This window comes from Vanessa tameamea, chromosome 3, assembly GCF_037043105.1.
Source record: "Vanessa tameamea isolate UH-Manoa-2023 chromosome 3, ilVanTame1 primary haplotype, whole genome shotgun sequence".
Taxonomy (NCBI): Eukaryota; Metazoa; Arthropoda; class Insecta; order Lepidoptera; family Nymphalidae; genus Vanessa; species Vanessa tameamea.
Window position 1 is genome coordinate 12,373,859 of NC_087311.1, and position 14,110 is coordinate 12,387,968.

The 14,110-nt window shown below is 30.3% G+C and overlaps 1 protein-coding gene across 3 annotated transcripts in view; it reads right to left on the reverse strand.

Annotated features, from left to right (window-relative positions):
• Positions 1 to 14,110, reverse strand: part of LOC113397137 (CD151 antigen) — a 112,367-nt gene that overhangs the window by 32,765 nt on the left and 65,492 nt on the right. The window contains exon 1 of one of the 3 annotated variants that reach the window (XM_064217514.1): positions 7,071 to 7,238. The exons of the other annotated variants lie outside the window; for them this stretch is intronic. The gene's annotated coding sequence lies outside the window, so the exon portion shown is untranslated. Of the gene's footprint in view, positions 1 to 7,070; positions 7,239 to 14,110 lie in introns of those variants that run through there. 3 annotated transcript variants of the gene reach the window in all.

The following is a 14,110-nucleotide window of genomic DNA, read 5'->3' on the forward strand; positions in this document are numbered from 1 at the left end:
CATTTAAAGATTCTAAATTCTTAATTCGTTCGATTCTATTCGAAAACTAATCCAAATTTAACTTTTTTTTTTTTATGGAAAAGTCTTCTGTTTGTTTTTGTTTTATGAAGCATGACTAAATAAAAGTATATTAGTTCAAGTAAAAATTGTACCATGTAAAGTGTTTATGTCAATTAAAACTAAGTAAAAAAAAACATTTAAAAAACAGGGCTTATAATTTCTAACTGTACTGTATAATAATCAAGTAATAACATTTTTCTCCCGCCATTACGGTTAAAATATAATGGCAGCAAAGATTTATAATACATTTAAAACCTATAATACATAAAAAAAATAAGCAGCCACTTAATGATCCTTTGTTTTAACGATAAGCCTTTATGAGTGTTATAAGTTAATTTACAGTAACGTACGTACATTTGTGTTAAAAAAAATTATACTTATTTAAAAAAAAAAAACCTTGTCCACTATTCTAAAGCAAATGTATTTTTCTTTTCTTTAAGCGACTTTGTTTCCAATTCCTTTAATAAATAAGTTTCTTAAGCCACAATAATAAAGTAAACGAAAAGTCAGATCTAAATCTTCATTAAGTTGAAAATATTTTTATAGAGTACGTGCCGGTGAGGCAATTTACTGCGGGCAATTCTCCAGTGGTTGCTGTCAGCTCGTATATCTTTTAGATATTGATTTCAATCTTGTCTAAATGAGCTCATTTCGAAGATATTACGTGAAAACGTGTGTTTTATTTTTAAACGATACTTGATGTATATTCTTTATCGAAAAGATCTTTGCTATTATCTTTAGACATAGTAATAATATGAAGACAAATACCAGTGACGTCACGAAGGATGATTAGCATTCGAATATGTATAAATCGTGCTATCAGTACATAGTATAAAACAAAGTCGCTTATCGCTGTCTGCCTCTATGTATGCTTAGATCTTTAAAATTGATTCAAGAGAAAGGTTTATGTTTTATAATACATGCTCAATATAGTAGAGAAACACTGTTAATTTTAGAGATTTCTAAAGTGATGTCGTAAATAAGCACATTTTTTGCGCTTACATTGCAAATGCTGGCTGAACCCTACAAGATATGTAGATCAAAATAATGTACTACAGTATTGTATACCTTAAAAAGTCTTATCGTTAAAGTGAAGGTTAACTATGATCGAAAAAGAAAAATTGTAAAAAACGTAATTATCTGAAATAATCATAACAATGACTTATTTATTTAATAATTAAGAGTAAATATGTTAAAAAAAATCGGCAAACATATGAAAGTCCTTAAACTATAAATCTACGCATTTCCATTCAATGAGTTTTATACACTTTGACGGGACATCGTTGAAGTAAAATGAAACATAACACGAACAGACTGTTGGCAGATTAATTTGTGCACTTATCTAAACGACGAAAAAAAAATATAAAAAAATTTACTAATAATAATCGTAAGAGACATCGTTTGTTATTACAATTTATATATTTTATATTTATTTATATTTATTTTTTATACCAAATGCGTTAATGTTTGGATTTATCGATTTCTGCTAAAGATAACCTTTTTGATCTTATTTAAGTAGACATATTATATTGAAATATATAAAAACCTATAACATTATCAGTATTAACATATTCAGCATTATCTAACAATTTATCAGGGGGACAAATATAAAGCTAGATTTTAACAAAAGGCGAACAAGGAAGTTTTATGTAATTTATAATATTACGTTGTAAACAAAAATTGTTATAAAGTTGAGTAATGTTTGACTTTCTGAAGGATAGCAAACGTAACATAGTAATGTGTGCTATAATTAAATAGATAACTATGGGTCGTATATCTGTCGACTTTTCTTCGAATCTTGGTTAATTGAGGTCGTTTGGCTAATCTTAGATGAAAATATTGAAGTTTATTGCCGGTCGAAGCGGTATCTATCTATATAGTAATTCACAATTTATATTTTCTAAACAGTGATGTTACAATAAACTATATAAGGGTTTATTACATTAATTATTATGAAGGTTCATTCGAAAAGGTTCAAAAACTATTCGTTTGTTAGGCTTAATAGAATAACTTATTAATTATGGAATATTATTAAATTAGTAAAATGTTTTAAACAAAGTCAGAATTTGTTCGAACCTTATTAGGGTTCATCTGTGCCTCGCATTAGCAGCATTAAATTGGATACATACGAGTTATGTTAAACATTTATCTGATTCATTGAGGTTTATACTTAAAGTTATATAAAACTACCTAAGTGATCGGATTGTCTAAAGGCATTGTACAAATTAGATCAGTAGTTCTGAAGATTAGTGCGTTCAAACATGTAAACTCCCAAGCTTTGTAATGAACACTAACTGTACATGCTCATTACATTTTATTTTATTTATAAACTAGCTGAGCCCGCGACTTCGTGCGCGTTGTTTAAATTTAAGTTATTTGGATATGATAGCGTGATTTTATTTTTATTCTATATATAATTCTAAAATAAAAGTAGCCTAAGTTACTCCTTATTACATCCGGTATCTGCCAGTCAAGTCCCGTCGAAATCGGTTCAGCCGTTCCAGAGATTGGCCGGAACAAACAGACAGACAGGCAGACAAAAATTGTAAAAAATGTTATTTTGGTATATGTACCGTGTATACATACATATTGCATTTAGTAAAAATTGGTTATTTTAATATTACAAACAGACACTCCAATTTTATTATATGTATAGATGTATGCACATTGATATATGCAATGTGCATAACTTTCAAGTATATAACCAGATTGGTTGTCATTTATCGTTCCCGTTCGGATCTTTAATAAGTTAATCTTACTTAAAATCGGGGAATGAAGCAAATACTGACATTGTTCTATTGGATGCGCGCTCAGACGTACATTATTTTCAACGTTTAAAGGTTTAAATGACAATCACAAAAATACACATGATTACATTTTTCATGATGTAGACACGGCATGCGTTTAATATTAAGTACCAATTAGCGTCTAGTCCATGAGAGCAGCAGATACCAAGCATACATTTTTTTTTTTCTTTAATTTCAGTTATTTAATCTATTGAAATATTTTTTTTAAAACAATTTTTAATGAGGCTATAGAACAGTCGGCAAAAATATCGTAATAATAACTAATACTATTGTAAGAGGAACACATACGGTATAAAGGCGAGTGGCTAAGAACATTTGTTCGAGAGGTAGGAAGACAAAAGGTCCTAGAGTTGGGCAGGCGACTGTTTGAACGAGGGATGGAAAATTTTATGCATTGCAGGATATCGGACGAGTCAGTAAGCCCATGAATCAGCTTGTAAAGAAAGATAATATCGTTCATTTTTCTTCTAGTATGAAGTGAGCTTGCTCTGTAATAATTGAGTCTCTGTATGTACGATTTAAGTTCGTGACATTTATTATCAGTGTAAGTGAGGTGATATAAAAATCTCTTTTGAACACGTTCAAGTCTATTAATGTGAACCTGATAGCAAGGGCTCCATACTACACTACAATATTCCATGATATTTCGAACTAAGGTATTGTATAAAAGAATAGCAACACTCGGCTGCTTAAATATTTTTAACTGTCTAGTAATAAATCCAGATATTTTAGATGCTTTTTTTATTATATGATCAACATGTAGCCTATAACATAATGAACTATCAAGTATAACGCCAAGATCACGTATGCTCTTTACTTGTATGGTTGAACTGCCATTAATATAGTATGTCACCGACTCAGAAATAATCTTGCGAGAAAATTTTATGTAAATATAATATAGTAAATATAGTAATGTAAATATAATATATAATATACCAGTTATCTGTCTCAGCTTTACTTTACTGTTATACTTTTATTGTACACCACACAGAGAAAATAAATAAATACAACATAGATCCAGCCTTAATAAAAGACGCGTACAATTTTGTCGACCTTATCGCTACATAGCGATCTCTTCCAGGCAACCAAGCTTTGCAAGTAAAATGAGTATTCTATTCCATGTTTTGTTAATCAATGGGATATAAAAACTCGTTAAACGATCTTTTCACACGTACTGTGCGAATGCATCGTATTTCACGCGTTCGTTTATATATCTCGCAATATTTATGAAATAACTGTTTCGAATTGCAAAGTGAAAAATACAATATTTATCTACATAAAGGTTTATTAATATGTTATTTATTTTGATGAGGATTAATATTTTGTGACAGTTAAATTTAACCGATGTTATCGTTTCGTTTTATAAACATATTGGATTAGTAGTTTTTGTTTGAATACGATAAATTTAAACCAATAATTTTACAATATTAGTAAAATATACATAATATTATCTCGGTAGCCTCGTTAGTCAAGTAGCTATAAGCTTGTAGAACCCGAGGTCCTAGGTTTAAAACATAAGCCGGGTTGAATGGGTTTTTCTGTCGAAACAAGATTATATACCTAGATGATAAAAAAGCGTGGAGTTAATGCTTATTGACTTCCAGGCAGGAGACAAAAAATACATATATAATTGTATTTAACTAACATGACTGTATTTTTAGATGCTGAAAAAGAGTAACTACTGAGTTTCTTGCCGGTTCTTCTCGGTAGAATCTACATTCCGAACCGGTGGTAGCTTTACTTTTAATAGTTTGTTAAATGACGATTCAAAAGTGCTTGTAAAAGCCTACTTGAATAAAGTATATTTTGATTTGATTTGAAAATTTGTCAGTAGCAGCGCGGAGTCTTGAAGTTGAAAGTGGGTAGACTACCGTTTCACATAAAGCATGTAAAGTATTTTATCCTACGTTAAAACTCTTTCCAGACGTGTCAGATTTGCTGTCTCATGGGATTATGATGTTGTTCTCATATAGAGAGCACAGAGAGAGCGTTAGATTATGGCCCGCGTAGTTGGTTAGACTTCTTTGAGAATGGCCTCCGAAATTGGTCAGAGGGACGTCATCATCATCATCATAATTTTAAATTTGGAATGGAATTGTACAATATATACTATAGTTGCTAACTATTTATACTAGAAGCAGTGAATACTAATAGTATTGAGTTTGTAGTAGTTAGTACTAGAAAACCTATCGCTCACTTAACATTTATTTAAAAAAACCAACGTAACAATAGGTATCTTTTGAATACTTAAGAAGGTTAAGGTTATATGAGGATTAGCATACACCCAGTCAGTCTAAAAACTTTTTGCAGAGAGTTTAAAAAAAAGTCAAGGTTTCATACAGTTCAATTCTATTATTATTTATAGCGTCATGGTCACGTGACTAAATTTGGTTTCTACACTGCGATTCTTATATCAATGTTGATACAATAGTTTAATTATAAATATAATAAAAAACTAAATAAGTAATACTTTGAAAATGTATTTTTATTTATTTAAATGGGACCAAATAGAAAGTTTACTTAAATAAAAAAAAATAATTATCCAAATCGGTTCATAAAGGACAGAGTTCTGTGGTAACAAACATAAAAACATACAACCGAATTGAAAAACCTTTTTCCTTTTACGAAGGTGGTTGGAGTGTAAGCGGCCTGAAAATGTTCTACTACTAGGCAATGGCTATCCTCTTAAACAAAAGGTTTCGAGCTTAAGCCTCCTGCTTCTTAATATATAAATATGTAGGTATTCCAAATTCAAAATTACCTAATTAGGTATTGTAAATATTTAAATATTATATTTAAGCGTTCACGTAAGCAGAAAATTGAAGTTGGTTTTCTTTGTTTATTTTAAAAAATAAAATTAGTGTTGTAATTTTTATATTAAGTATTGGTATGTCATTGTTCTATTCAATCGTGATAGCACCGTTTTCAGTTACAGAAACAAGTTCCGAGCAATAGATGTTCTAGGTCTGTGACATTGTGATACTGGTCACAAAGTCACAAAAAAAATCTCTTAAAAAGATGAGAATGGATGAAGTCCAGTAAATAAGAATTCTATGAGAAAGAGGCCTAACTGATTTCATAAATGCGAAAGTCAGTTTGTTTATTACGATTTCACGTCTTAACTACTCAGCCTATTGTTACTCACATTGTCAGAGGTACAGAAACGGACATGGACTTAAAGCTGCTCCTTCTCCACACGCGTTTAAAGCCACGGGCGGAAACTAGTGTTGCACAAATATAATTCACCTTAAACATTCTGTATAAGTACGAGTAGGTAGTACTATTTTTGTTTGTTTTCATTGTATCAGTGAATCAATAAGGAAGTATCGTTTTAGTATCACGCTACAATGTCGTTTTGTTACCTATAATATAATTTTAATTACGTAATTATAGCTAGTTAGATAAATTTTAAGTCCTCTATGATTTGTATTCAAAGTCATGTTCAAACTTCACAACGAATGAATAATGTAGGTTCGGTAAGGTACGATAAATGTAATGTATTGTTTATTTGCGTTTCATGTATCCGCATTAGGCCGACAATTCACTGGGTTATGACTGCTAAGAAGCGCTATAGAGCAGTAGTGCTTATGAAAGTCAATAGAGGGAGACAGGGACGCAAGATTGACGAGTTCTATTTGTAAAAGTGAGATAAATTTATTATGTTTAGTTGCTTCGTCTAAATAGAAAATAATATATATGTATTGATGATTAACATCTGACGTATAGTCGCCGTGTGATTCTTATATACAAGGCCAACATCAATAGTATACAATGCCATGTGTTGGCTTTAGTTTAAACTATTTTGAACCTTATATCAAATGCAGTACATTTCATTTTGAGATGTCAAAGTTTGTAATAGTATTATTTACTTGTGATAAGAAACATGCAAACTATAAAATTGTTTTAAGACTTACCTAATTTATGACGATTATTACTTTTTAAATTGCTTAGCGTGAGAGTATCATAAAAAGTGTTTACAATTACTTCAGTATTAATTATATGTTTTAATAAAAACCGAAACAATGCAATATCGATTTAATTTATTACTTTTATTTTTAATTCAATGTTTTCAATTACTCCCTATGTTCTCTTCTTGAAATGAATTCTTATTTTTCAAATGAATTCCATATAAAATTCCAGAGAACTATAATAACAATTGGATCTAGAAGTTTTACGTAATAAAATTATTGAAATATATCTTACCTTTTTATTTTATATATAAGTTAACGCATTCCAGTCACATAGTTTTAGTTCACTCACAAACAGATAATAATGATATTATATTAATAATGAAACATGTTCTATGTAACTTTGGCGCGAAATTAACAATACATCGGAGCCCGCGAAACGCGACGTCGGTCGCTTCCAACGCTACAATCGAACTGACTTACTTTAAGTAAGCTAATAAATGTTGTTATATAATAATTAATTCAGGTCTTCGACTCAGTATTGTATTCTACATAAATTAATCTTTTCTAAAGGAATAATCTACTTTAAGTTTCTAAAGGTCCAATAAACAATAGATTTTAATTGCGGCTTTAAAATAATTATCGTTTTTGTTTCGTTATTTTACGGAACTCAAAATAATTATAATTAAATTATTTATAACATCACACTATGATTACTTATTTAATAAATAAAATGTAAAAAAATATATTTACATTTATGTATATTCAACAAAGCAATATTGTTAAATTTATTCTTATACATAGTATGTTTAACATTATTAATAAAAAACCATAGTTATCTGCTTTAAAAATAATATATTAATAAATAGTATAAATACGTATTCATACAAATTATTAAGATATACCTATATATATGTATGTATATACATTTAAAGAAAAAAACTTATGTATTTCCGTAATGAATATTATGGGATATTATTTACGTCGTTGAGTCTTTCTAAAAATAATCACTTAGAGTTCAAGTGGCGTGGGTGCCGTGTGGTGATTTTACTTTTAGCGATTGCCAGAAACGGTTTTCAAGAGCGGGTTTATTTAGAGACAATCTGTATCATATTATGGTTATCTTTTATCTATATTGACCTTTTAAATTTAATAGTTTGCTTTTCTACGAATAAATATTAGTAGATTTGCTTTGTTTAAGTTATTACTAATACAGCTTGGTTTTATAATATGTAAATATTAATATAGGTATAACAATCAAACAGCTATCTCGATTGAGAAAGTCCGATATTGTGCACTTTTATTATCTGGTATAGTTGAGTTTATTGCTTATATAACCTTTTGTGTGCAATGGAGAGATAACAAAGAAGATTTTGAGGGGTGCGGCGCCATTAATTAGCAACTTACAGCAATTTATATTAAAACCTTCTCCATGATAAATTAAGTACATTTTATACATTCGAACTTTTATATTATATAGATTAGTCAAACGGTCAAATCTCGAACCATATTATAATTTCAACTTTATTATACTATTATCTTATTCATATTATATATTATTAATATTATATCAACTTTATTAATAGTTAATGTCTCAGTCGTTTTTGCACCAGCAAATATTGGTTCAACTTATATTTGTTGGTGCAAAAGCATTCCATAGAAAGCGACAGGAAGACTTCGACCGCAAACGTTTGCTTTACAGTAATTAGGTAATCATAACAACAGGTATATACACCTAATCACTCACGATGGTGCGCACCTCCACGTGCATTCGTATGAATGACGTTCATGCTTACAAGACGTCATCGTGTACGTGAGACGACTAAGAGAAAATACTGAAAAAAAATACAAATTAGATAAATTTTTTTGTGAAGAAAGTCTTTAAAATATATTGACAATTGTATCATCAGTTGAAGAGAGTGTCAATATGATAGACAATACAATGTGGGCAAATACGTGATAGGAAAATAGAAAATACTTTTTTGCTGCCATTACTCTTAGATTTATTATTATTTACTCACGCACACTAAGACATCTTATAAGCCCGACCGTCACTCATTCAAACGTGGAGTGAATAGAACTATAATTATAAAGATATACAAATAATGTATCTAGAAGATGTCGTCGATGCTGTTTATGAATAACACTCAGCCAAGTACTGAGTTCTTTTCTTCAAATAAAAAATCCTCGATTCACTGAAATATAAAAAGCTTTTCAATTATATTTATTAGTTGAGGGTGAGAGTGTTTTTTTGTGTTCTGTGTATTACTAGCTTTTATTATTTTATCGTAACAAATTATTATAGTAAAATGTACATTAATTTAAATAGCACCTTCTTAGGAAATTAATTCGAGTCTGACCTTTGTGTGAATCTCAAATGAGATAAGGAGGGATGCTGTTATCCACCCTAAATCTTAAAAGAATTCTGTTGAGAGGATCTTAACGCCTTAAGAACGCAATTTCTTGGAAGTAGCAGGCTAAAGTGTTAACTCGATTGTTTTCACTTTTTCATTTCTGTCGCTGTCGTTTATTTATCATTAAATGATTTTTTAATTATTAAAAAAAATGTTGTATAAAAATTAAAATAAAGTTTGCGTCTTCTGTATAATATTTTTTACAGGCGTTCTTTAACTATCGACACATAATATTAATCTATCTTTCTATCATCAATAAAAAACGGCACATCCATGTTATAAGAAACAAAAATTGATTCCATGGCTGGTGGTATTCACTTTCCATCTGATGAACCTTAAGCCAGTTTGATCCCTGTTCCGTAAAAAACCTAAATGTGACGAAATCACGGTTTTGCCTTAAAACATTCATTTCTGGATTTTATTCTACGCAGAGTCTTGAGTTTCCTCGTACAGTCTAGCTCTACAGTTTAAATTTATTACGAAACCGCTGTCGTACAACTCTCTCCAAGATCTAATAAAATTACAAGTGCCCTCAAAACTTTATATTGTTTCTTTTAGCCTTCTTGTTGAGATAAATGGCAATTTTAAAGCTACAATTACTGGGTTCAAAGAAAATGTTATAACAATAATTAAGTATATTTACGCACTCACAAAAATTAAGAATAATCATTCAATTTTTCTCGTGCTCGGCGGTGAAGGAAAATCTCGTGATGGGACTGGACATATGTCGCATGAGAGTCTGTAATACATGTATTGATAGATTCACCAACCCTCACCGATAGCATCGTGTAATAATCAGCGAACTTTTTGAGTCGAATCTAAATAGGAAAAGGGCTTAGCCCAGAAGTGGACATTTCACATTGTTACTTGACATATTACATAGGCCAGTATTTTTGGTAATATTAGAAGCGATTTTGGATTTTTGATTCGATAGAACGTGATATTTTTTTTGTCGTATAGTTTGGCGGATGGGCCAATCAACTTTGGGGACTAAGATGTTTAGTCCCTTGTCCCTGTATTTACAATGGATCTCTTACCCTTCAAACCAGAACACAACAAGACTCTGTATTGTTGTTTAGCTTTAAAATACATTATGTAAAGTGGTACCTACACAGACAACTCTACCAACAAGTAAATACATCGTACATAATATGAGATTTAATATTTTAATGTAAGATACAACTCAATTGATTATTAGGTTAGAATGTTGACTATTGCAAACCAGTTGGAAGTCTCCCCATTTTCGCGCTTAACATTGCTTTATAAGTAAAACGATTTAGGTAATTGAAAACATCAGAAGCATCATTTGTTAATATATATTTAATTTATTAATAGACTTTACAGTACCTTTCACTGGTTCAGCCTCAAGTTCGTAGCATTTGTTTTAATTATAAACAAACAACTTTGGGAAGTATTTAAAGACTAAAATGGTTTCGCTTCTTGTTACAGTAATTAACTTCTCGTTTTAGATAATATAAGAAATATTTGTTTGAATTAGAACAATTACGTATTTAGATTATCATTTCTGAATTATAATTACTTGCTCTCCTTTACGCTGAGAATAACTTGGAAAGCTAAGCACCAATTTGTCTATGTTGTCCCAGTTTGGGATTAAAACACGACAAATTGCTACCATCGAGTGTTCTCGTACTTTGCGCACATAATGCGACGTGAGGATGAGACCCAGAGACAATTTGAGTAACTTGTCAAGTGATTTCTTTATTTCCACTAGGATCGCCACCAAGAAAATATTTGGAAACAAATTATTAATATGAGATTTCATCACCAGGACCACAATGTTCAAGAATAAAGGCACGACTGGAGGAAGAAACTCTCTTACTTCTTTTAAGGGAGATAGAGAGAGAGAGTGTCTGTTTTTTAATATTTAACATCAGTATTTAGTAATAGAGAGCCGATATGGCACAGTGGTTATATAACATATATCTTACAGACGATTGAGGGTTGAAAACCAGATAGGCATCACTGATTTTCATCGCGAGGAAATCTGCATGTATGTATGTGCATGTATGTGCTCCAAATATTTTCCATCGAAGTGATAGGAGGCCTAGCCCAGCTAATTACACTTACAAATTTGTACATTTAACATTTTACATTTAACTTTATATTATAAACGTGGTTATTTATTTTCGTATCGCTTTGATAACTTAATGTACCTATATTTTTGCTAGTAGGTAATAACGTCCAGTTTTAAATGAAAGTTTAACGAAAATATTATCGGCAGTAATAAATTGTAAATATCGTTGAAATTCAAACCTAAACAAATATTAGTATGGCAGAGCACCCGTGATATTGGATATTATTAATCAAACCTACAATTTTAAATTGAAAATAAAACTGTATATTAAGAAATATATATTTTATTAATAAATTTCGGAAATAGAGCAGATATATTTTTGAGGTAATATTTATTTGGGATCGAGTTGAATTAAGTAACGTTTATGCCGTATAGAACGATTTACTTCTGCTTCGTGTACGTATCACGTACTTTGTTTTATTAGTCCTTAAATATTCCAAGATTATTTAATTACTAGTATTTAATTTTCGAATCAATATTTTTTTTTATCAGGCATGATATAAATTATATTATTTTCGGTGCAAGTTTGGTTTGTTATATACAGTTACGTTTAGTACAATATTTTAATTGGATACCTGGTGTTAATTGGGCAACACCGCCCAATGACATTGGCGCTGTAAGTAATATTAACCATTTCTTACATCGCCAATGCGCAACCAACTTGGGAGCTAAGATGTTATGTCTCTTGTGTCTGTTATAGGCCCTACTTTACTATTAATATTTACGTAGTTTTGTATGGGCTTCAATGAATGTTCAAACATTCGATTTTAGTTAGTAAGACATTATATATCGACAAATTCATTACGGGGCTACATTTACAAGTTTTTTTTATAAGCTAAGGGGTCACCATGTCAGTTGAAATCATCAACATATTTCATACTGAAATTAAGTGAAGTATATCACTTTTTTCAACACTCCTGCCTAATTAGATCTAAAAAGTTATATCTATATTGTACTTGTATTTAGACTGGCTCACTTTTACACTCTCCTTTCAGACTTGAACAAAGAAATATAGAGTATTGTTAATCTTGTCATAGTCTGTGAGATAGGACTGCAAAAGCTCTACCTCCATTTAATTGAGTGACTCTACCACCTTGATAAATAATCTATTAAACAAAGTTAAGTAACCCAAATGAAAACGATGGTACGAATGAATTCGATAATGTAATTTTTAGTAATGTAATTCTTCTAAAGTCTCTTCACCTGCTATTCAAATTCTATGAAAGTGTACCAAAAAGAATTCAATATACATTTTACTCAATTTGTTGTAAAACGTTATATCAGTTGTTACTCTCCAAGGATACACTATATTTGAAGTTAACAAGGGAACAATTCCCTGGTGACAAGACCCGATGTTTGCTGACTGCAGAGCCATTGAGATTTCCGCATAAAGTCTCTGCAATCCGATATTTTCAAGCTTAGGGCCGGAGTTAATACTCGTACTTACATCTTTTGTCATACTTTACTATATTGTAAGATATTTTACGATTTATTATGTTGAGATACTTATAAATTTATAATTCATATGATATATGAAATTCTTGTTATTAAAATAACACAGAGCATGTTTTGACAGTATCATCACAAACATTGTATCATATTAATTTTAAGACCTTGAACAGATCGGTAGTTACGAGTTCATTTTACTAAAAAATTTTTTTTCTAACTGGTAATCTCGATTTCATCCGTGTGAAATTCGGTTTTATTTAGCACGGTGGCTATAGATATTGAATATGTCAGGTAAACTCCGAATTAAAAATTATATTTAGATAGCGAATTACAGTGAAACAAAGCTTTAATATGGCATCTAGCTGATATCAATCTATTTTTTAAACTGCAAGAAAATTCTTTCAGTAGTTTTGAAGATTAGCGGGTATGGTGGTAGATTTTTGACTATCAATAAGCAAATGTAACGCTTCTACATTGAATATACATTTTTGACTTTGACATACAACAACGGACAGAGAGTCAAATATTTAAATATATCTCGTATGTTAGTTTTTAGCACCTTCCAAGTCCTATGTTTAAACAGTTTCCGGTCGTATCGGATTTGTCATCCCCTCGGAGTTCAACTGTGTTGGCGTACACACTAGAAAACATATACATGTCCTGTTTAGCTGGTTAGAAACCCTTTAAATTGGCTGCTATGACCCAAATCTCTCAGGAGGATATAGTCAGTCTTTATTTTGATATTTTTTTTAAGTGTACAGATATACGGTTTCTGTTGCATTATTATATACATACATATTATACTTATATAAATATATATAAACTTATTAGTTTTTTTTTATATATTGTTTATTTATCTATCTCGTTAAAGTTATTGTGTATTATCTCTCTGTGTCCGTTTATTCGTTTAATCGGATTAAAATGTGGAAATATTGAAATTTCAAATAAGTACCAATTTTAATTGATTCAACATATTTCAGCAGAATCCTCGAAAAATACGTCTTTAAATTCAAGCTTTATCTTTTAAACTATGCTTGAATATGACCTTGAAAACTAAAAATGAAACTAGATAGTATTTAGTTTACTGTTTTTACTGAATATTACACGTATAGCAGCGGCACAATGATAGCAGAAAAAACTTTGCGTCAGTAGAATTTAACATAAACGTTACACATAGGAACGTTGCGTGAACCTCTTGTAACATGTTGTAACATGTAACCTATTAATATTTGTTGTTACTTGGTGGAACGGGCGGAACATTATAGTGAAGCAACAAAAGCGAATACAAATTCACTTAATAAATAATAAATAAATAAATAAATATTGGACAACATCACATACATTACTCTGATCCCAATGTAAGTAGCTAAAGCACTT